Below are 24,868 nucleotides of genomic sequence, written 5' to 3' on the forward strand. Positions count from 1 at the left end.
AGAGTATGAAGGGTTACATTTTGATTCTGCTTTTTGTAAATAGCAGTGGATGAGATGACAGCAGCAGAAATCCTGAAGGAATTGAAGCTTAAAAGCATGGGTTTACAACAGCAGGCATTTGGTAGGTGCAAAAGTAACTTTTGATCTGGAGATAAGCATTCAGTGATATTCAGTTTGTGAGCCATGATTCTCAGCTCAGACAGTATGAATGTGCATTATGTGGTACAACTTAAGTGAGCAGTAGGAAACAATGATGTGATAAACTAGATCAACAAATTTGTGCATGACTCAATGATTGGGTTGGGGGCGAGGTTGGTAAGTTGGACAGGGAGGAAACTATCAAAGCTTGCAGCGGGATCTTGATCAGCTGGAAATATGGCAGATGGATTTTAATGCAAACAAGCGTGGGATGTTGTATTTTGGGAGGACCAACCAAGATAGGACTCACATGGTGAATGGTAGGGCATTGAGGAGTGCATTAGAACAAAGGGACCTGGGAATACAGGTCCATAACTTATTGAGGAAAGCATCACAGGTAGATAGGGTCATAGAGAGAACTTTTAGCACACTAGCCTTCATAATCAAGGCACAGAGTACTGAAGTTGGGATGTTACGTCGAGGTTGTACAGGATATTGATGAGGTTGATTTTACGATATTGTGTGCAAGACAGCTATCAATAAGATTGAAAAGGCGCAGAAAGCATTTACCAGGATGTTGCTGGGACTTGAGATCCTGAGTTACAGAAATAGGTTAAATAAGTTATGACTTTATTCACTGGAGCGCAGAAGCATCTTTGTTACATTAGTCTGTGTTTTTGTTTTTTGCTTTTCTGTTTAACTTTCTCATGCTTGCTTATATTTTATATAATTATCTACCAATGTATGTGTTAATTGTTGGGTGTTTTTCCTAGTGGTCAGGGTATTGTTAGCAACTGTACAGTGTATCCACTCGTGGTTACAGTTCTTTGTATTATTCTGGAGCTTCTTTGGTAGTGTGAATAGAGGCTATCTGATTGGTTAATTCATATCTACAAATTTGAATGGAATGCCTGTTATCTGTAGTGTAACATTGGCTCGTCATGTTTTCTCTTTCTTCTTTGTTCTTAGAAGGAGATGTCCTCCTTCCTCAAAGAAAGGGGCTTCCCTTCCTCCACCATCAACCCTACCGTCACCTCCATCTCTTCCATTTTGCGCACATCTGCACTCAGCCCATCCTCCGGCAGGGATGGGGTTCCTCATCTCCTCCCCTATCACCCCACCGGCCTCCATGTCCAGCACATAGTTATCCATAACTTTCACCACCTCTAATGGGGTCCCACCACCAAGCACCTTTCCCTCACTCTCACTTTCCACTTTTCACAGGGTTACTCCCTACACGACTCCCTTGTCCATTCATCCCTCCCCACCGATCTCCTTCCTGTACTTATCCTTGCAAGCAGAACAAGTGCCTGACCTGCCCCTACACAACCTCTCTCACCACTATTCAGGGCCCCAAACAGTCCTTCCAGGTGAGGCGACAATTCACCTGCGAGTCCGTTGGGCCATATACTGTATACGGTGTTCCCAGTGTGGCCTTCTGTGTATCAATGAGACCCGATGCAGATTGGGAGGCCACCTCACTGAGCACCATCCACCAGAAAAACTGGGATCTCCCAGTAGCCACCCTTTTCAATTCAACTTTCCATTCCCATTCCAACATGTCAGTCCATGGCATGTTAACCTCTCTCACCTTATCTCCTTACGTGCCTATCACCTCCTTCTAGTGCTCCTCCTCCTTATTTTTCTTTAATGGTCTTCTATCCTCTCCTATCAGATACCTCCTTCTCCAGCCCTTTATTTCTTTCATCAGTTGACTTCCCAGCTCTTTATTTCGCCCCTCCCCCTCCCTTCCCAATTTCACCCATCAGCTGCCAAATTGTACTTCTTCCTACCCTCCTTCCACCTTGTTAAGATGACTTCTCCTCTTTCTTTCCAGTCCTGATGAAGGGTCTTGACCCGAAATATCGACTAGTTAATCTTCCATAGATGCTGGCTGGCCTGCTGAGTTCTTCTAGCATTTTATGGGTTTTGCTTTGGATTTCCAGCATCTGCAGCTTTTCTTGTGTTTGTGATATGAGGGATGTTCAACAGCCATAACTTCCTACATATTCTTAAATCTTCCGACATAGGAACACTTAATTTTGCAATGGACACTACCTATTTCAATTAATCTGTAAGTGAGTTGAATCAGTATATGTAAAACTTCCAAGATAAAACTAACTGGAATTTCTCCCTGAATCATACAGCAATCTATTGTGCCTCAGGGATATAATTCAAATATTGCAACCAACATAATTCACCCCTGACTAGTTGCCTGATATTACTGTTATTCCTGAGGCACAAGAGCTCCGAAATTCCCTAGAAGCATACCTGAAGCCTCAGAGATCAATTTATTTTTATTTTCTGCTCTTTGTTGAAAACAATTTCACATCTGCTAATCTCTCTAATGAGAAATGTAAGTTGCATGCAGAAAATTATTTTTCCAGAAATCTAAAAAATATAAACAATGCAATGTTTTTATGAAAGTCAGATACCCCAAATATTCTAATGTGGAGTTTTTTTTTGATTTGACAAAATTGCCTGCTTTGAACATCTATTTGCTGCTCCTGGTAATTAACTAGTAAAAATAAATTAGTAGTAATAAACTAGAACCAAAAACATAGAATGATAAAGCTGCACAGTAGATCAATTTGCATTTAGAAAGTAAAATGTCAAGGCGCTTATCCCTTTTCACACTAATACGAGTATAGAACAGAACACTTAAACCATTCCAGATCTGGTTAAGGGAATTTAACCACAAGAGTTGGGGTTGATCGTATAAGGGTGATGAAAATAAAATGCTTAAGATGTAAGATGAGAAGGACATTAAAAAAACTTAAATAAACAGCGAAAAAGTGCTTTAATGATTATCTGCAAATTGGGACTAAATGACTCCTTTCAAGAAAGACTTGTGCCCCACCTCAGATCCTTGAGTCTGAACTTGACATGTATGCCCACAGCGTCTGATTGATTCATTTGCCAAACTGAATTTGAGAGTGTTCCACATCTCTGCAGCAGGATCTTTCTTATGTTAAAAGAACCTCATAGAAAATATTTGTAGAAGACTGGGGAGAGATTCTCAGATGACTAGCAGGCAATGCCACCGGAAACCTAACACAATCAGAAGTCTTATTCTATGAAAGTGCCCGCTGAAAGAAGCTGACTAAAGCAAAGGGGCATTCAGTCCTTTTATATGAACTAATCAAAATGAAGTAGTAAAAAATACCAACAGTTAATGCAATCCATAAAGTAGCATTTTTTCCAACAACTCCAGATTGTCTTATTATAAAAAGACTGCCTACACCGTTGCAGCAGATATTCAACAGCCACTGTGGAGCTCATTCCACCAATCTTCCACCCACTAGTAGTGCCTAATTATGCATTACAGATAGTAGAAAATGATTTCAGCTTGTGCAGTTTTGATTTTCTGGTACATTAAACATCAACAAAAACTTAATTCCACATGTTTGCAACTATTTGTAATACTGATGCTTTAAAATTTCATCAAAGGTTAATTAATTTACACTTTACTATATTTGTCTTCATATCTGGGCCAAGCTAATGGTTTGTACAGCATGGGCTTTCACTATCTAACTCCCAATCGCATGTAATAATTTGAATGTTGGCGAGTTTCGCTTATTGGTAGTCGGGCTGGGGTAGGGGGGTTGGTTGTGGTAGTTAGGTGAGTTGCAGAAGAAATGAAAATGATCATTCTACCAGATCATGATGGTGTAACAGTTATGAGAGATACCAGAACAATCTGGAGGGAGGAATCTAAAAAAGAGGAACAATCCTAAGGGGACTGGAATTGGCTAGACACTTAATAAACATATTCAAAGGCCTGAAGGATCTTTTTAGACCATTGGTCCCTGAACCAATAGAATTTAGATGTTCATCCTTGTTGGTCAGGTGAAGAGGTTATATCAAATTATGAAGTTACTATGTCCTATTGCAAGCGATGAAATTCGATCCATGCTGATTTCTGAACTTTCCACTTTGGAACTGGATCACTTGAAAACCGGTATTGTAGGGTGAACAAAGTCACAGAGGAGAGAGAGAGAGACTGAAGCTAGTGGATACATAAGTGTTTTTTTTTTAACAAAAACAAGCAGCAGGCATCATATTGAAACCTTTTCAGAGGAAGAGGCCTGTCTGACGCAACGTTACTTGACATCTTATATGCTTAAGATCAAAGAACAAATCTATACCTACAATGCATCTACATTGCTCCCTTTGAACTACGTACAACTTTCATGCCTCCTTCTTCGCAGCCACACTGCAGACAATGTTAATGAACGTTGTCTGGTTTTTCAGTTATTTGCCGTCCATGGCTCTAGGGGCCTATTGTCCAGAGCTGCATCTTAAATTTAATCTGCAGTTCATGTTCAGGTCTAAAGATTGGTTGCTGAAGTTAGTTGCTGTAGTTAATATTTTGGTATATAACTTAACTCCAGAATATGCCCTAACAGTGGAATGAATCAAATTTCATCCCAGAATAACTTCATAATTCCATAAAATAAACTTGATATTAACATTTACCTATGATTAAGCGGCTTCAGAAATGAACAATATTTTTGATAATTCTGTATTATACCTGCAGCAACTTGTTAAAATAGGTAGTGCATTTCCATCTGGAATGTGCTTGCCAGGCATGAAAGTTTAAACCCTTTGAGTGAGTGAAATATTGGGCAGTAAAGAAACATTTCCATTAAATCCATTGAAAACCACTCTACTTTCCCAAGGAGAATAGCCAGTCATGTAATTTGTGCATTATAAGATGAAAGTTTCTAAATTCTCACTCCTGATGTAGAGCCTCACCTGCTGAGAGCATACATCGAGAACTTAGAATTAAATAGTTTGCATATTATGGGAAGCATATGTCTGAATTTCTGAAATTCACTCCCAAAGGAAAAAGTGCTTTTCTTGAGTACCTTCCTACAAAATTACTCCATATATCTAAAATACAGTGTGACTTGTGGTTGTACAGGTTACTTAAATTTAAGGAAGAATCCTGCATTAATCCATTAAATCATTTCCTTGTATCTGTGGAGGCAGTTCAGAAAACTTTAATCCTGCAGGCAGATCATCAAATTGAAGACCACCAAACATCACAGGAAAAGCAGTATGCCCATTAACATGATTCATTACCTTGGTTATCAAGGCTATCTTTTGGAAGGAAGACTTCATAACGTATCCCAAGACATTATGTAGCCTTAGCATTTTAACTGACTACACTAAATTAATCATTTCCTCGACGGTGAATAGTAAATCTCGCAAGATTTCATCTACATAAGACATGTTTGGCAGAAGAAGTTCATCTAGTAAGTCTTTGGTGGCATTAAGATAAAGAGAGCTCACTCACAGACTTGTACAAATTGCTATAAAATATATTCAGAATGTTTGCATAATTAAGCGTGAATCATAAAATATGACAGCCATTTCAACAAGTTAAACTCTTTTTAATATATCTTGGAAATATTTCTCTTTTATGTAACTTTTGGTTATGGAATTATATTCATTTAATGTCAGGAATAGATTAATAATAAATATAGAGCTTCCAGCTGATCAAATGTTGACTTGCAACTTGTTTGTAGATTCAAAAGTATTGGCTTCAGCTCACTCCAGCTACACAAATAACTCCTTCGCACTTGAACCAACAAAGCAGAGCCCCGGTACTTGCACAATGTATTACATAGAAATACAGTCTGCCATTTGTTATACTTGAATAAACTGAGTATTATAACACTTGCTTAGCTCCCACAGTTCATTGTACTCATTTGTTGTGAATGAAGTTCCAGCTGTTATTCTGCAATTGTTGAAATATTCAGTAATGAAGTACTTTAGATATTCTTTTAGATTATCATTGCTCTTTATACAGCAGATAGGGTGGTAAAGAAGGAAAAGAGCATTCTTGCCTTCAATGGTCAGGGTACTAAGTATGTATAACAGCTGCAATGTCATGTTGCAGCTACATAAAACTGTGGTTAGGCCAGTGTTTGAAGTATTGCAAGCAGTTTTGGTCACTGCATTACAGGAAGGTTGTGAAGGCTTTCAAAAGGCCACAGAGGAGTGCCAGAGCAGAAGTGGAGTGGTTGTGGGGAAGGATGTTGTTAAGCCTACATACAAAGTTAGGAATTGAAACGTTGAGCATGGCTTGACTGACGTCCTGAGTTGTGTATATTTCAGTGCAAGGAGTGTTGTAGAAAAGGCGAATTAGCTTAGAGCATGGATCAGCACATGGAATTATGACCTTATAGACGTTAGTGAGATTAAGTTGCAGAAGGGGCAGGGCTGGCAGCTCAGTGTTCCAGGGTTCTGTTGTTTTAGATGTGATAGAGCAGGAGGGATTACAGTGGGAGGGGTGGCATTATGATTCCAGTGAAATGTCACAGCAGTGCTCTGATGGGACAGGCTGGAGAATTCATCTTCTGAGGGTATATGGGCGGAACTGAGGAATAAGAAAGGGAAAACCTCGTTTATGGGGTTATATTTTTGACCACCTAACATTCCATGGGTTTTAGAGGAGCAAATTTCTAGAGACATTGTAGACTGTTTTAAGAAACATAAGGTGATTTTAACTTCCCACAGATTGACTGAGTCTCCCATACTGTAAAAGGGCTGGATGGGATAGGGTTTGTCAAATGTGTTCAGGTAAGTTTATTTAATGAGTACATAGAGGTTGCAACTACAGAGAGTGCAAGACTAAATCTCCTATTAGGGAATGAAACAGAGCATGTGACACAGGTTTGTGTAGGAGATCATAATGCCACTAGTTTCAAGATAATTATGGAGAAGGATAAGTCTGGTCCTTGGGTTGACATTGTAAATTGGGGAAAGGCCTGTTTTGATGGCATCAGAAAGGATCTGGCAAGTGTAGATTGGGACACGTTGTTTTCTGGCAAAGGTGAACTTGGTAAGCGGGAGACCTTCAAAAGTGGCATTTTGAGTGTACAGATTGAGTATGTTCCTGTCAGAATAAAAGGCAAGGATAACATGTTAAAGGAACCTAAGTTTTTGAGAAATTTTGAGGCCCAAGTTAAGAAAAATAGCAGGTATAGGCAGGAAGGAGCAAATGAGGTATTTGAGGAGTACACTCAGACCCTGCATAACACTACCTCAAATAGTGCTGTTTCACTACAACACAGCTATTCAATTCTTTACTGAAATTTTTTTAAAATGACAAACTTTGATTCTCAACAACACTTAAAACTTCTGAAGAGCAGCTGCCAATATAGTAAACATTCAATCAGCCAATGAGAGCACTCTATATACACTCTGAACAACTCACAGCCAATCATGTATTAGTTCACGCTGTTCCCTGCCTCCTCACCTCCCCCTCCATGTGCGTAAGCGTTCTTGCTTCCTCGCCAATTTATTCCAATTTTTTTTTTCACCCATAATGTCTGGAGATCGGCCTGCAACTTCCAGTAAGGGTTGTACATTTCAGATGGCTAGGGAAAGTATTAGTATGGATATGAAACTGCAAATAACCACAACCGGGTCCCACCGCTAAGATGTAACAAACGCCTGGTTCCCTCCACTGCTGCTGCAATGTGTTGCTGTTCCTTTCGATGTATAGGTCAGGCCTGTTTGCGTGTTTGTTATTCCATGAATTACTGTGTATATATAAAATAATGTATCATATATCTCAGGTTCAATTTCTTTTATCAGGCATACATGTTCATTTACATAACGTTAGAATGATCATTTACATAGTGGTCCACCTCCCAGGAACACATTCTCGGCATAAAGTAGGGCCTAAGTGTACAAGAACAGCAGCAAGGTCATGGACCCTGTACAGATTATAGAGGAGATGTTTGCTATCTTGAGGTAAATTAGGGTGTATAAATCCCCAGGGCCTGACAAGGTGATCCCTTGGACCATGTGGGAGGCAAGTGCAGAAATTGCAGGAGCCCTAGTAGAGATATTTTAAAAATCCTTAGCCACGGGTGTGGTGCCAGAGGTTTAGAGGATAGACAATGTCCTTCCATTGTCTAAGAATAAGACAGAAAATAATAGGCCTATGAGTCTGACAGCAGTGGTGTGAAAGTTATTGGAAAGTATTCTAAGGGATCAGATATACAAGTATTTGGATAGACAGGGACCAATTAGGGACAGTCAACATAGCTTTATGTGTGGTAAGTCATGTGTGACTAATCTTATAGAGTTCTTTGAGGAAGTTACCAGGAAAGCTGATAAAGGCAAGACAGTGGATGTTGTCTACATGGACCTTAGCAAAACCTTTGACAAGATCCCACATGGGAATTTGGTCAAGAATTTTCAGTTGCTTGGCATTCAAGATCAGGTAGTAAATTGCGCAGACATTGGCTTTGTGGGAGAAGCCAGAGAATGGTAGAAAATGAATGCTTCTCTGACTGAAGTCCTGTGACTAGTGGAGTGCCACAGCAATAGATGGTGGATCCATTGTTATTTGTCATCTATATCAATGAGTATAGAGAAAATTTACAAGGATGTTGGCAGGACTTGAGGACTTTAGGTATAGGGAAAGGGTGAATAGGTTAAGACTTTATTCTTAGAGCATAGAGGAATGAGGGGGGATTTGATAGGGGAATACAAAATTATGAGGGGTATAGATAGTGCGATTGCAAACAGGCTTTTTCCACTGATGTTGGGTGAGACTGTAACTGGAGGACATAGGTTAAGGGTAAAAGGTGAAATGTTTAAGGGGAACATGAGGGTGGATTTCTCCCCTCAGAGGATGGTGAGAGTACGGAATGAGCTGGAAGTGGTAGGTGTGGGTTCTGTTTCAATATTTAAGGAAATTTGGTTATGTACATGGAAGGGAGGGGTATGGATGGCTATGCTCAAGTGCAGGTCGATGGGACTAGGAAGATGAATAATTCAGCACAGACTAGATGGGCCAAAGAGCGTTGTTTCTGTGCTGCAATGTCCTTTGACTCTATATAACTAAGAGGTTCACCTTGATGTTGCCTGGAGCTGATTAGCTTGGATTATTTCTTCCTGTACATCTGAGGCTGAGGATAGATCTGATAGAAAGATAGAAAATTATAAGAGGCACAGTCAGGGTAGATAGAATATTACCTAGGGCTGAAATATCAAACACTCAAGGGTATAGCCTTAAGAGAAAAATTTAAAGGAGATTTATAGGACGTTTTATTTTTACAGAAAGACAGGGAAGTGTCTGGACTGCACTGGTAGAGTAAGTGGTCGAAGCAGATACTATATTGACATTTCAGGGGCATTTAAATTGACAAGTGAATAATTAAATGATATATATCACATGCAGGAAGATGTGATGTTTAATTTAAACATACATTCATTAACTTTAATATTGTCAAGACTCAGGAATGAAACACCTTAGTGCAGTGGGAGTTTTTGAATTGGACATAAGGAACACGGTGAGTGACCTTATCATAGAAACTCTAAACGTGCATGTTCACTCCATCCAATATACATACTGTATGTCAAGTCTCCCACTAAAAGAATATTAAAAAAGAATTTGACAGCAACCTGTTCAATATTAGCACAATAGCATAACAAGTTCTCTGACAATGTTTTCCTCAAGTACACCCATACAATAATGACATATATCATTATCAAAATGCAAGCAATGCAACTTGTTTCACAGATATGAATTAAAGATTCTCATGAGACAATTTCAGATACAGATTGTTAAATTATTTAATTATGTCCATGGGTAAAATTTGTAAATCGTCCCTGGATTCAAGCAATTTAATTGGAGTTGTTAAGCAAGCATTGAAGTAAAACTTCACTGGACTGCTATATGCCGAGCTCATTTCCATTACACTGTCTGTTGCAAGGACAAGCCCTCCAACACAAATTGAGTCCCATGGGAGGTTTGCATTCCACTGAATGCTTCCATTTAATGCCTTTAATTATACAGCAGCAACTCATTCATTAATGCTCCAGCTCCTCAAAGAGTCTGAGTAAACAGAGATTGATGAGCTAGTTAAATTTAAACAGGTTGGAATTGGCAAGGGTGACATAGAAAAACATGGTTTAAAGTGTGGAATCACACTCATATCTGAGATCAATTTTTTATAAATTCAAAAATCTTTAATAAGTATTCTTTTTCTTCTTCCATGTGCCTTGCGCGTTACACGCTTGGGCGATCATGGCTCTCCACATTGAACGATCCCTCGCAGCATTAATGATATCTTGCACATTTAGATTTGTTAGTTCTTTCATAGTGTCCATATATTTTCTTCTTTGCCTTCCTCTTCCACGTTTCCCAGGCACACAGCCTTGTAAGGCATTCTATTTCTCCCTTTTTGATAAGTATTAAACTAGCAAAATCAATATTATTTCACTTTACACCAGGATACCACAGAAACAGATGAGCTTACAAACACAGTTGGACAATATAAGTTTTCAATGCACTAGATGCTTGAATCTACTGCATGGTGGCTTAATGTAAATTTGTGATTTTTATTTCAAGGCACCCGTACTTGAATGAACACTTTTTATTTATTTTAGCTTATTTAGAGATAAAGAATTGTAACAGGCCCACCTACCCTTCAAACTCATGCCGCCAAATTACACCTATATGACCAATGAACCTACTGCCCATACATCTTTGGAATGAGGGAGGAAACCAGAGCATCCGGAAGAAATCCATGCAGTCACAGGGAGAACATACAAACTCCTTACATAGACTACTGTGGAATCGAACCCAGATCACTGGTGCTTTAATAGCATTATGCTAACCACTACTGTAACGTGCCACCTTTGTTGCTACTTCTACGCATGTGTCACGCCAATGCAGAAAGCACGTTGAGTAGAAATGTAAGTTCAATCCATTTTCAAAGCCCAATTGACAGTTGTTCTGCAACATTAAATTCATAGAATAGAAGTGGAAAAAGTGAGTAGCTTCAAGTACCTGGGTGTCAAAATCTCTGAGGATCTAACCTGGTCCCAACATATTGATGTAGTTATAAAAAAGGCAGGACAGCAGCTATACTTTATTAGGAGTTTGATGAGATTTGGCAAGTCAACAAATACACTCAGAAACTTCTATAGTAGTACCGTGGAGAGCATTCTGACAGGCTGTATCACTGTCTGGTATGGAGGGGCTACTGCACAGGACCAAAAGAAGGTTGTAAATCTAGTCAGCTCCGTCTTGGCTATGAGCCTACAAAGTACCCGGAACATCTTTAGGGAGCGGTGTCTCAGAAAGGCAGCGTCCATTATTAAGGACCTCCAGCACCCAGGGCATGCCCTTTTCTCACTGTTACCATCAGGTAGGAGATACAAAAGCCTGAAGGCACACATTCAGCGATTCAGGAACAGCTCCTTCCCCTCTGCCATCCAATTCCTAAATGAACATTGAATTTTCGGACACCACCTCACTTTTTTTAATGTACTGTATTTCTGTTTTTGCACATTTTTTAATCTATTCAATATATGTAATTGATTTACTTGTTTATTTATTATTTTTTATTTGTTATTTTTTTTCTCTGTTAGATTACGTATTGCATTGAACTGCTGCTGCTAAGTTAACAAATTTCACGTCACATGCCAGTGATAATAAACCTGATTCTGATTCTGATTCTGTAATTAACATGCAGCATGCTCTATACAAAAGAAAATGATTCTTAAGTACTGGGACAAGCTTCACAACTGTGATTTTAAAGCAATCAACAATTACTTGTAGGTTATCAATGTATCAGCTGGAAGAAAGCTTCTTGCTCCTTCCAAACTTGCAATCCTTCAAAAACATTTCCCATCTCTGACCCCCTATACACTACATCCCCCTCTCCTGATTACTTTACTGCAGTTGAGTCCACTTTATAATCCCTAAGATCTGGAATCCTATCCTTAAGTATCTCTGCCTTTCCATTTACCACTTCGTTATTGAAGCTTTTGACTCAGTCCCAATGTTGTCTATTTGTTGGGAAGTTTTACTTTAAATTTTGCTTTGTTGAAGGCACTATATAAATGAACATTGTGGCTGAGGATGCTTTTAGTGGTGGGATGGGACAATAGCTGAGCCTAGTCATGAAACAAACCTGATACTCGAGATCTTTTGACCTAGTTGCTATAAAGGCAGCACAGAGGACCACTTAAAGATAAATGGACCATGACTGTGTTAGGAAACCTGTCACAAGTATGTCTAATTTGTTGCATGTGGTTGCATTCCCATTGTACTTTGAAAGAACAGATTCCTTGCTCATTTTTGAACTAGTAATGGAAATATGTTGGCATCTATGTACTCTATGGTGGCCTTCAATGTTAGTAAATCCTTGAATTTACTCCTCTTCACTCAAGAGAAGGGAATAGGGATGTTCTCCAAATTTATTGGGCCCTATTTAAATATTTTCAGCTGCCATTTTACAAGGCATTCTCTCACATGCCTTGTTTCCATTGGAGCTTCTTAACAGCTGGTTGCTTTCAATGGAAAGACATCCTTGCCTACCATTGATAAACAAAACTGACTGATATTGAATTTGCAGGCTAGGTTATTTTTACCAGATTAAAGGTCCATGATGGCACACTAATATGAGAGCTAAAATGCAAAGAATGTGATGAAGGCTCTAACAACAAGATTAAAATTGCATTTGGATTTATGTTGAATGTTGCTTGATAATTCCGAAATCAGTTTCTCTGTTGCATTGCTACATGAATGACAGAAGAAAGGCAGCCTGCAGTCATGAATATTACATATTCTCATTGAAGTAATCTTTTGAAGTAGACTGTCTCCTATTGTACATAATAAGGCACAGTAATCTGCAATGCATTCATGCTAGAATGGGCTAGCTGCAGTGTGATTAGTAGTACTCTTGATACAAAACCACTTCATCGACAAGATTTAGGTCTTTCGGTGGAGGGCTTCTTTTAATTGGATGTCACTTCATATATAAATGTACTCTGCACATAAAAACCACAATGAGCTTTATGTTAACTCTCTCATCAGAGGAACATGTTACCTCTCGCATGCCTGACTTCAGTTGTTTATCAATCCAGTAATGTTTGTTCTAGCTATTCTTGTCTACTTATGTATTTGTCATAAACATTGTTGTATTGAAAGCTCCCATCTTACCTTCAGAAAAAAGATGACACCTATAATTCTTCTTGGGGCTTATCTTGATGTTACCAATACTTCCGAATACAGATCAATTAATTATGATTCATTCATTTATTTCATTAAAGCTTCAATTAACCCATAACATTTCAATTTAATCGATTATAACAAAAAATATTCACATTGAAGATTTCTAAAAGAATTGATAAATATTCTCCAACCAACAATCACAAGTTGGTTTCAAGGACTTCTACAAATCTCTCTGAATATTGCAAAAAGTTGAGACACCGTTGACCATTTAAGCCTGTTATTTAAAGGGTTTTCCTACGAAAGAGCATGCATATTATGCAAATAAATAGTAATAGTAGCATCAAAGGAGAAGCCTGCATTTTGAACCATTCCTACCAGCTCTCTAATTGATGTCAACAAAAAGAAAGCATCAAACTGTATGAGAAATAATCTAATGGAAAGAGAAGAACTTTAAGCTTAATTAAACTCATGTTTTAGATAATGGAAATACCTTTAATATCTGAAGTATTGTATCAAATTATTAAATTGAGATTTTGTACAGACAGTTTAAATCCATGGTTAATTATTGCAACACTAATGACCTCATTACAATTATATCTATAATAAAAACATGGGAAAACCTGTAAAGTTTTGTGTATACAATGACATTCCAACGAATTCAGAAAACAGTATTGCACAGTTCGTATTTTGTACTATTTTGATCATTCACTTTAATACCAATGCCCAGTGAAGAGATGAACTCAGAATTGCAAAAGACCTCCATTCATTTCTTCCTGCAAGTCAGCAATCTTTTAAGTTTTGTTCTATATTCATTTTGGTACTGAAGTATGTAGATGAATACAAGATAACAGAGCTTTATTTGTCTACCTTTTGCCACTTTGGCCTGCTTCTCTGCTGCATGACTCAATGTTTCTTTATTTGTGCACTTGTTTGAATAGCTCTGTGGGCAGACCAACACTTGAAACACTTGTGTATATTCTACTATATTTTTAGAATGTATTTTAATTGCACTCTTTATAAGGCTTTGTTTATTAGTGTTACTAAAGTTAAAAACTCATTTGTTAACAAAAACTTAATTTATTAGCTTCTTTTCAATAATGAATTTGCTTCTGGGCTACCTCAGATAAAGAAATTAATGTACAGAATAGAAGAGGACACACTGGGTCATATTCCAAATGCCATATCCTATATTAGTGCAACTACAGTCAATGATCAAGTACAGCTACCTCACAAGATATGCCTTTGAGGGAAGGAAATCTACTCTTCCTTCATTGCTGAGCCATATGTAATTTCAAAACAGTAGCAAAGTAAATGATTTAACTGCCTTTAAAAAATAACCCAATCAGACACTCAATGTGTGGATGATAATTGAGAATGCATCACTGTGATCCACATTTTATGAATGAATGAAAAATATCCAGGGGAAAAGACAGATTGAGTCACACTTTTTTCAGAAAACAAAGGCTTCTCACCAGTTCCATAACTATGTTGGAGATTATGAATGAAGATGATGTATCCAAAAGGAAAGGCTGACAGGGCTAACATTTATGAGCATAGGGGGTTCCAACCCCAACCTTGCTCAGAGCCTGGAGCTCAGTTTGCCGCCGTTGGCCAGTAGGTATGGGGGTGCTGTCATTACAGTGAAACGCAGTGGCCTGTTCATGAAGAACACAATTCCACTGGAGGACACTGCAGGTGCTCCTGGGCTAGTCAGGCTGCTAAGCTGCATCTTGAAAACCTTGATGTCACTTTCCATTACACTGCTGCCTCTGGATTGCCGTGTTTGTAATTGTGCTCTCTAGCATGACCAGGAAGAACATAAGACCATGAGATATAAGAGCAGAATTAGGTCATTCTGCTCATCGAGTATACTCCACCATTGAAACATGACTGATCTGTTCTCCCTCTCAACACCTTTATCTTGTCTTGTCTCCAGAACCTTTGCTGCTATTGTTAATCAAGTACCTATAAACCTGCTTTAAATATACCCAAAGACTTGGTCTGCACAGCCATTTGTGGCAATGAATTCCACAGATTCACCACCTCCTAGCTAAAGAAATCCCTCCTTATCTCTCCTCTCAAGTGACATCCTTCTATCAGGAGATTGACCCTTCTGTTCCTACACTCTTCCACTATTGGAAACATCCTCTGCAGTTCCACTATATCAAAGGCTTTCAATATTCGATAGGTTTTGATGGAATCCACTGCCCCCTCCATTCTTCTACAGATACAGAGCTATCAAATGCTCCTCATACATTAATCCTTTCATTTTCAGGATCATTCCTGTAAACCTCCTCTGGACCCTCTCCAATGCCAGCATATTCCCTCTTAGATATGGGGCCCAGATTGCTGACAATACCCCAAAAGCAATCAAATCAATGGCATATAAATCCTCAGCATTACGTTCTTGCTTTTATGTTCTAGCCCTCATGAAATGAGGAGTCAAGGACAAAAGCTCTTTGTTCCTTGGTGTTATCTTCCCATCTGGCTCAGCAGAAAAAGCACATTGGTCATGAAAACAATTTCTGAATGAATACATCATGCTGGTTTCCACAATGTGTGATCTTGACCATGAGGTTTCTTTGCTGGTGGTCACACACAATCAGTGCGCTTAAGGCATGACAGTTTTTGGAAGTTGATTGAGAAGTGATCTTATAGAGGTGTATAATGTCATGTGGGTACAGATAGGGAAAAATACATTCATCCTTTCTTCAGGATTGGGAACCAACAACTAACGGGAATAGGTTTAAGATAAGATGGGAAAGATTTAATTGGGACCTGAGGGGAAACTTTATTTTGTCTTGCACAAAGCTTGCCTGTATGTAAAGTGTATTGTCAGATGAAATGGTTGATGCTGGTATATTAATAACCTTAAAAAGGCAGCTGGACATGTACATGGATAGGAAAGGTTTAAAGGATTATGGACCAAATGCTAGAAAATGGGACTAACATCTGGGCTGGCACAGACCAGCAGGGTAATACTGCCTGTTTCTGTGCTGTATGACATGAGATGATATTAAGTGTATCAGCTCTACAATCCTAGACTCAGCCCAAAACCTTAAGACTTGCAGTTATAGACCTCTGTAAGTATCCTCACTTCAAGGAGGTTATACCACATCAACCTGTAACTCAAAAACTAATTTACTGAACCACCTTAGTCTCTTTTCTGAAGGGGTTTAGCTGTCAATAATCTCTATTTCAAGCAGTGAAGGTCCCCTTCCCAACCAAGGAAGAGATACATCTAGTTAATGAAGAAAATTAAACACACTTATTTGGAGGAATAAACTAACAGAGATTATAATTCTACAAAGGAGTTCCAAACCTCATGCAATTCTTACAAACTAAAAAACCATACCATTTCTAATCATCATCACTGCTGTCTTTATCACCAACATGCAACTCCACCATTGTGGATGGTACCTTCACTATAAATATTAAGCCCAATGCCAAATTGAGGATCAAAATCTAATTTTTAAAATAACTTAATTCCAACTCTGTCTAACAGAAAGGACTGGTGCCTCGGCAGCGTAGCAATTAGTGAGATGCTCTTACAGCTCAGGGTGTTCCAGAATTAAGAGATCAATGCCTGCATAGTTCTGTAAGGAGTCACTGTACATCTTCTCCATGGAATGAATGGATTTTCCCCAGGAGGTCCAATTTCTTACCGCAGTCTAAGGACATCCCGAGTAGCTTAATTGGTCATTGTAAATTGACCTATGATTAGGTTATAGTTAATCAGGGTTGTCGGGGGTGATGTGGGTCAAAGAGCCAAAAGGGCCTGCTCCCCACTGTACTGCTAACATTAAATAAAAATTTAAATTATCAACTACATTATTGATTCAGTTCTAATCTTCCCTTCCATTTTCCCAGAACTCACAGCTTTGGAGATAGAACACTTTACTATGGATAGTTCAGATAGGCATGTAGACAAACTCAAACAACTGCAAGACCTGAAGACAGCAGATACACAAGCAGCATAAGATAATGGGCTGTTCAAGTTGTAATTAATGAGCATCCATTTAACCCCATTAGGGGGACACCTCTTCAGAGCAACGGTTGATCTACAGCTGATCTGATAAATGGAAGATTTGCATCTCTGAGTAATTGGGTTGCTTCTAAACCTGTCAGGAAAAGAGTGCCCCAATGAGTTTATCTTGCAAAATTCTTTTATTGCACTGTGGTGACACTTAGTTACAAACAGATATAAAATACACGGCTCTTTGCGTAATAGTAAAGAGTGTTGTCAACCACTCCTCCCTTTTGTTCATTTTGCTGAGTTATTTTGATGGTGAACATGATAAAGCATGAACATATCTAGTGAAAGTGCCATGCAAATTAAAGTTATTTTCTATCGGCACCAACTTGTACAGTTTACACTTTGGAACATGATTTTGTCATTAGTGGTAAAAAGGTAAGGACCACCCACTTGTGAAATTATATTGCCATCAGTCAAATAGCAACCAAGGCACATTTTGCTGGGAGCAATATAAAAAGAAGTCAAAATTATTGGAGAGAAAAAGTTAATCAAAGAACAGATAGAATAAATTGTCAGTTCATTATAGGTCAAGAGATTTTCATCCTTTTACCGCATGAAGATTACTTGTTACAATACAAATGCCCATCAACATTTGATGCCACTGAACTGATTCGATGACGGTTTAGATAAATAAATGGTACTGCTTTTGTTTTGTGATTTGAGTTGGTAACTCACTGCAACATAGAGAACTTGCTTTAGGCATATAGCTGTAAATTAAATTCTTTCCAAAAGGTTGGTTTGATTTTTTTCCTCAAAAGAATCTTTTGTTCTATCTGGCTTTGTCATTTGGCATAAACTCAGAAAGTCAAAGGCCAGCCTTAAGTATCTCTTTGTTGTATCTCATTATTGGATGTAATTACGTGTCAGTGTAGGAATACGTCCTTGGTGGCTTGTGCTAAATGTGCAATAAAAGAGGCTCCAATTGGTTTCTTTGAAGTTAATGGAATGGAATTGCAAGAATACTGTACAATCACCATCTCTGTAATATTGTCTGTCTGATCCAAGTGACCAAGGATAAATTTGTCCCCAGAAGCCTAACTTCCCCACTGGCGGAGATTAAGCCAATATAGCACATCTGTGGTTCACATCACAGTGTGCAATGTTATCAGGGCTGCACTGAGAGTATTGGAGATAGGACTAAATTATAATTCTTCCAGAGTTTTGTAAAAATCTGTTCTAGTATAATCATTTATTATGTAAACCAAATCTCCTTGATTTACCAAGGATGAGCAAACTGATGCAGCTCATTATGTATTTTGTTATAGGATTTATTCACTTTTTCTTTTAAAACCACACTCCACAAAAAACCCTTAAGTTGTATTCCTGTCACTGTAGTGAAGTGTGATGTTATTTAGGAAAAGCCCATTACTGCAAACAATTAGATTACTGTTCTTGGTATTGTGCCAGCCATTACAAGTGGCAAATCCAAGTATCATTAGTTGATGTTTCTATGGCAACACCTCCTTAATGCACCCAGTAACATGTTTGATAAGCAATCCATAGTATTGCTTTGAATGTGCTGCAGAGAAAAAGAAAATGTTTCCTCTCAACTCCTCTGCATTGCAAGCACGTTGTGGATTTACAGGTTTGTTTTATTTCAGATTAGCAGGTACTCAATCTTTCGACTGGAGACCAAAATGAGAGATTAGGCAATTTCACCACAACAAAGAATAGTTTCCACAGCACGATGAAAGCAGCATCACTCTACAACTGCCACAGGTAGGCACCGATTAATTAAAACCTGCATTAGCAATGCTCCATTTCGGTCACAGAAAAATAAGGCCATTCAAGTAAAGAGGAACATAAGAAGGATTTCTGTGAATCTGGAATGATGAATGAAGCAAATAAACTCATTCAAAATAGAAAATAGGTAGAATGTATTGTATATAACAGGTAACATGCTGTTCATTAGAAGAAACTTCTGAGTTTATGGATAGCAAATGAAGAAATGCAGGTAAGAATAATTAGAGAATAGATGGTAGTTGTAGAATTAGGTATTTTAATTTATTGATAGCCAGTCTGTTTTCCAGATTGAGTTATGAACAACAATATGAATTTATATGAAAATTATAATTTTACATTTTTCCATCAACGATTTGAGAACCAGTTAGCTTATTGAGCTTGGAGAGTAGCTGGGTGACAGGAGAATGGGACTCAGTTATTGCTTTATTAAATTTTAATGGTATTAAAACAGCATCCAAAAACTATTTGTAAAGACTCACAAAGAATACAAATTTTACTTGAGAAGGGACCACATTGAGTCAGTTTCAGCACAGCACTACACCATCAACATGACAAAACTTCTTGCAGGTGCTGGTAAAAATCGCTAATCCTGCAAAGCTGATTACCGATTCCTGGGTAACTGCACCCCACTAGTGAATTCTAGAGTCTTAGAATAGAAATCTGCCTGGTGAATGTGTCAGCTTAAACCGGCACAGGTCCAAGGGGCCTATTCATTACAGATGATGTGATCAGAAGTATAAGTACAGAATAATCTCCTTCCTTGATTCACAGAGTCACAGAGAGAGTGCACCTCAGCCTCAGTACAAGGCTTGGATTACTTAATTGAAATCTAATAAAGAGCACCTATAAAAGAGGAGTGGAACAGCAATCAATCAAATCCTGGGCATACATTGTTCCCATCAGGCAGGGAAGACAGAAATTTAACAGCTCCCCAATAGTTTATGTAAGGCAAAGGAGCAGAATTAGGTTTTTTGGCCCATCAAATCTGCTCCACAATTCATTCATTGTCAATTTACTATCCCTCTCAACCCCTTCTCCTGCCTTCTCCCCATAACCTATCAAATTCTGCTTTAAATATACTCAATTACTTGACCTCCACAGCCACCTCTGGCAATGATTTCCACAGATTCATCACCCTCCAGCTAAAGAAATTCCTCCTCATCTCTGCTCTAAATGAATGAGCCTCTATTCTGACACTGTGCTCTCTGGTCCTAGACACCCACTAAAGGAAACATCTGCTGCACATCCACTGTATATGGGCCTTCCAGTATTCGATAGATTTCAATGAGATGCCCCTCGTTCTTCTAAACTCCAGTGAGTGCAGGTACAGAGCCATCAAACGCTCCTTTCATTTGCAGAAACATTCTCGTGAACCTCCTCTGGACCCTCTCCAATCCCAGCACATCTTTTCTTAGATAAGGGACTCAAAGCTGTTCACAATACTCTTAAGTGTAGTCTAAACACATTCTTGCACCACATTTTTGCTTTTATATTCTTGCCCTCTTGAAATGATCGTCACATTGCCTTCCTTACCAATGACTCAACCCTGAAAGTTAACCTTTAGGAAATCCTGCACAAGGACTCCCAAGTCCCTTTACACCTTTGATTTTTGAATTTTGTCCCCATTTAAAAAATCGTCTATGCCTTCATTCCTTCTACCAAAGCACATGACCATACACTCCCCTGCACTCTATTCCATCTGCCACTTCTTTGGCCATTCTCCCAATCTATCCAAGTCCTTCTGCAGACTCCATGCTTTGTCTTAACACTACCTGCCTCTGCACCTATCTTTGTATTATTCACAAACTTGGCCACAAGACTTGGCCATCAATTTTGTCATTCAAATCATTGATATATAACGTGAAAAGAAGGAGACCCAACACCAACCCCTGTAGTACCCAATAGTCACCAGCAGCCAAGCAGGAAAGGCACCCTTTATTCCCACTCTTTGCCTGTTACCAGTCAGCCAATCTTCTATCCATGCTATTATCTTTCCTGTAATACCATGCGCTCTTTTCTTGTTAAGCAGCCTCATTTGTGGTATCTTGTCAATGCACCTTCCCTTTTTTGCATGAAGATGGGGCCACTCCAACAATATTTTGACTTTGCGGGGAAATGCTGCTCCTCCCAAGAACAGTTTTTCCAGTTTCAAACTTTGCAAGCTCTTTTTGGCTAATTCCACTTTGAGCAAGGATATGAAGCCAATAGTCATCAATATTAACTCCAGCCCTTATTGGTTAATTTATTGTTAATTGTTATTTATCACTTGGAATAGTAGGAACACCTCAAGGGTTGCTGGGCATGGGTGAGAGAACACAGGTTAGGGTATTTTTAGCTTTCTTAAGGGGTACAGGGGTTTTTATAGGTATGATGGATAAACAGGAATAGGGTACTAGGATGGCCAAAGATGGGAGGATAAAGTGTAGGTTAGGGTATGTGTGTGTGTGCGATTGGGTGAAGGGATTTAGAATGTGAGTCTATCACACACTCCGGAGCAGAAGGTGGCGGTAATGCACCATTAAGCTGGGTGCCAACCGCCGTAAAACAAGACGGAGAGAGAGAGAGTAGGAACACCTGAGGATTTGTATAAACCTTTTGATGGCAATTCATCTCGAGAATTAATATGAGCACTAGATATTTGAATATTATTTTATTATTTGTTACCAAACATTAATTTATTATCAATGCATAACTAATATTATCTTCATATAAAATAGGTCTTTTAATGTTGGTATATTCCATTTAAATATCATTTAAATACAGTTTTAGTCATGTTGTTAATGGCTAATAGATCACAAATAATTCAGATTTTAAAGTTAAGTCTGGTAATATCTTAATATTTTAAATGTTTGAAATTGAAAAAGATATTTTGATTCATATGTAATAGTTTATATACAATTCTGAATATTAGAGCCATTCAGGATATTTTGGAAATTTTGAGGGACTGTTAACCTTGAAGAGAGGGCATAAATGTTTGTCTAAGACTTTTTTAAGTGATATTGGGGTGGTTCTCGTCCCGCGACCCCAACCAAAATGCTAAAAATGTCAGCACTGCCTCTCAGCTGAGGTTTGAAGAAGTTTCTTACTAGGATTCAGACAAGCTAAATTCAGATATGGTGTCAATGGGGAGTATTGGTGGTGACCGAAACAACTACAGCATTATAAAATACTCACACACTTATTTTGTATTTTTAGTAATAGTATGTCTGGGCTGATAATAATTGATGTTGTTTATTTTATGCAAACAGATTTAATTAATCACTTGAATTGTTTGTTGGGAGGGAGGGTCATTGGGTTGAAATGTTAATTCTGATTCTTGCTCTGCTGATTCTACCTCTGAGCAAACAGTTCCAACACATTTTAATTTCAGATTTCCAGTATCTATATTGTTTCAGTTTTGTGTTATTTATGTATTCACTACTTTAACTTGTATGAGTGTCGATGTGTGCAATGAATCAAGTGCTTGGCCAAGGCCTTGAGCTTCTGCAGTTTCTCCACCTTGCCAATGACAATCTTTGCCGAACTGTTCCCTGAGTTGTCTATAAAGTTTTTCTTTTCTTGGCAATGTTTCTACTTGTTACTTATAACCCTTCAGTTAATATTCTCAAAGCATTATGACTGTTGGCTCCACACTGTCAACCATCTTACAATCTTACATCCTCTTGATACCTTATCTGTTACTTCTGCTTTTTCTCAGTACATGGACCTCCATGCAGAAGCTTGCTGGTGAAGGACAATCTCCTTGAGGGATGGGATGAGTGTATCATCAATCAACCTACACAGCTTACGCCCCAATGCAAATAATGAGAACTAACCTGAGTTGGATTATGAATCAAAGAGCAATCAAACAACAGAGCAGGAGTAATCATTTTCTCACAATTAATAAATACCATTTGAGGCAAAGTTAGCACTGTTCACATTGGTGGTAATAGAAATGAGGCCAATAAATCCAATATTCCCAGCAGCTATTATATTAAGGTTCCTTAAGGTTGCTAATGGCTGGGGGTGGTAATGGCGATAAGCTCACACTACCTATTTAATGCTCCCAATGGCTTGTGTCTCAGATAGACTCTGATGAACAAGTCCAGCACCTGGCCTTCATGTGTGCTTGTGGTGAACTACATATACCTGTCTGGACACGCCCCTCTGCTGACTGCTCCTGTGGCTCCTCCCACAGACCCCTGTATAAAAGTGATTGGAGGCACTGCTCCTCCCTCAGTCTCCAGGATGTTGTGTGATGGTCTCTTGCTGCTGACAGTGCTTTCTTCCAGCTAATAAAAGCCTATCTCTCGCCTCACGTCTCCGAGAGTTATTGATGGTGCATCAGTGCTTTAGCTACTAAACCCAGTGGAACCATTTCTACTGTCAGCAGATGGGGCTCATCAGCCATGGTTGATAGCTTTTCTAGAAGATGGAAAATCTGGTTTCAAACCTCCGCTGGCTTGCGGCTCATGGGAAAAGCTTCAGGAGTAAACCCCAAGGAGAAATCCGGAACTGGATTCCCTAAGGCCCAGAGTTTAACACTGACCGGCAACTTCTGCAATGCTGCTGTTGTCAAGCTGTATTGAAGCCAATGTCCAATCCAATTTACTACTTCATCTTGAATGCCAAGCAACTGAACCTTCTTTACCAATTTCCCATGCAGGACCTGGACAACGCTCTTGCTGAAGTCCATGTAAGCAACATCCACCAAGTTGCCTTTATCAACTTTTCTGGTAACTTCCTCGAAAAACTCTATAAGATCGGTCGCACATGACCTATCACACACAAAGCTATGTTGACGATACCTAATCAGTCCCTGTCCTTCCAAATACTTGTAAATCCAGTCCCTTAGAACACCTTCTAATAACTTCCCCAGGACTGATGTCAGGCTCACAGTCCCATAATTTTCTGTCTTATTCTTAGAGCCTTTCTTAAACAACAGAACAACTTTAGCTGTTGTCCAATCCTCCAGCACGTCACCATAGCTAAGGGTGTTTTAAATACCTCTGCTACAGTCCCTGCAGTTCCAGGACTAGCCTCCCATAAGGTCCAAGGGAACACCTTGTCAGGGATTATCCACCCTAATTTACCTCACGATAGCAAACATCTCCTTCTCTGAAATCTGTAGCAGGGTCCACAACCTTGCCTCTGCATTTTCTCACAGTTATCAACTCTGTGTCTGTTCCCTGAGAAAATACAAATGCCAAACATCCATTTAAGTTCTCCATCATTTCCTTCAGCTCTACGCTTAGATTACCATTCTGACCTTCCAAAGGACCAATTTTGTTCTTGCTATTTTTTTGCTTTTAAGATATCTGTAGAAGGCCTTAGGAGTCTCCTTCACCTTGTCTGCTAGAGTAACCTCATGACTTATTTTAGTCCTCCTCATTTCTTTCTTAAGCATTCTCTTTCATTTCTTATACTCCTCAAGAACCACAAGTTCCTGCCTGCCCATTCCTGCTATGCAACTCCTTCTTTTTCTTAACCAGGGCTTCAATGTCTCTTGATAACCAAGGTTTTGTTATCCTTGCCTTATATTCTAACAGGATCATACAAACACATTACTCTCAAGCTTTCACTTATGAAGGCCTCCCATTTTCCAGGTACACCTTTACCAGACAACAAAATGTCCCAATCCACACTTGCTGATATCTTGCTGATAGAATTGACCTTTCTCCAAGTTAGAATCTCAACCTGCAGACCAGAATTATCCTCTTCCATAAGTATCTTGAAACAGATGGCATTATGGTCACTAGATACAAAGTGTTCCGCTATAGAAGGTGGGTAGAGTTGTTGAGAGAGAAACATAATTGAAATCTCTCGATACTGCAATGAGCGCATTGGGGTGTTGAGTCTGGAGACTCGCGATGGTAGTGCATATGGCAGCACACACAGCACAGGGACTGCATTAGTACTATTGATGGTGATGGGCATGGATGTGGTGAGGACCTTCAAGTAGCTGGGGGTGCAACTGA

At 38.9% G+C, this 24,868-nt stretch overlaps 1 long non-coding RNA gene across 1 annotated transcript; it reads left to right on the plus strand.

The window, feature by feature from the left end:
* LOC140729998 (uncharacterized) lies at window positions 1-23,188 on the plus strand. The gene is made up of 3 exons (XR_012099467.1): window positions 1-121; window positions 18,770-18,887; window positions 22,609-23,188. It is a non-coding gene; the product is annotated as an uncharacterized lncRNA (long non-coding RNA).
* Window positions 23,189-24,868: the final 1,680 nt, after the last annotated feature.

The sequence above is a fragment of the Hemitrygon akajei genome, chromosome 7 (assembly GCF_048418815.1).
Source record: "Hemitrygon akajei chromosome 7, sHemAka1.3, whole genome shotgun sequence".
Lineage (NCBI taxonomy): Eukaryota > Metazoa > Chordata > Chondrichthyes > Myliobatiformes > Dasyatidae > Hemitrygon > Hemitrygon akajei.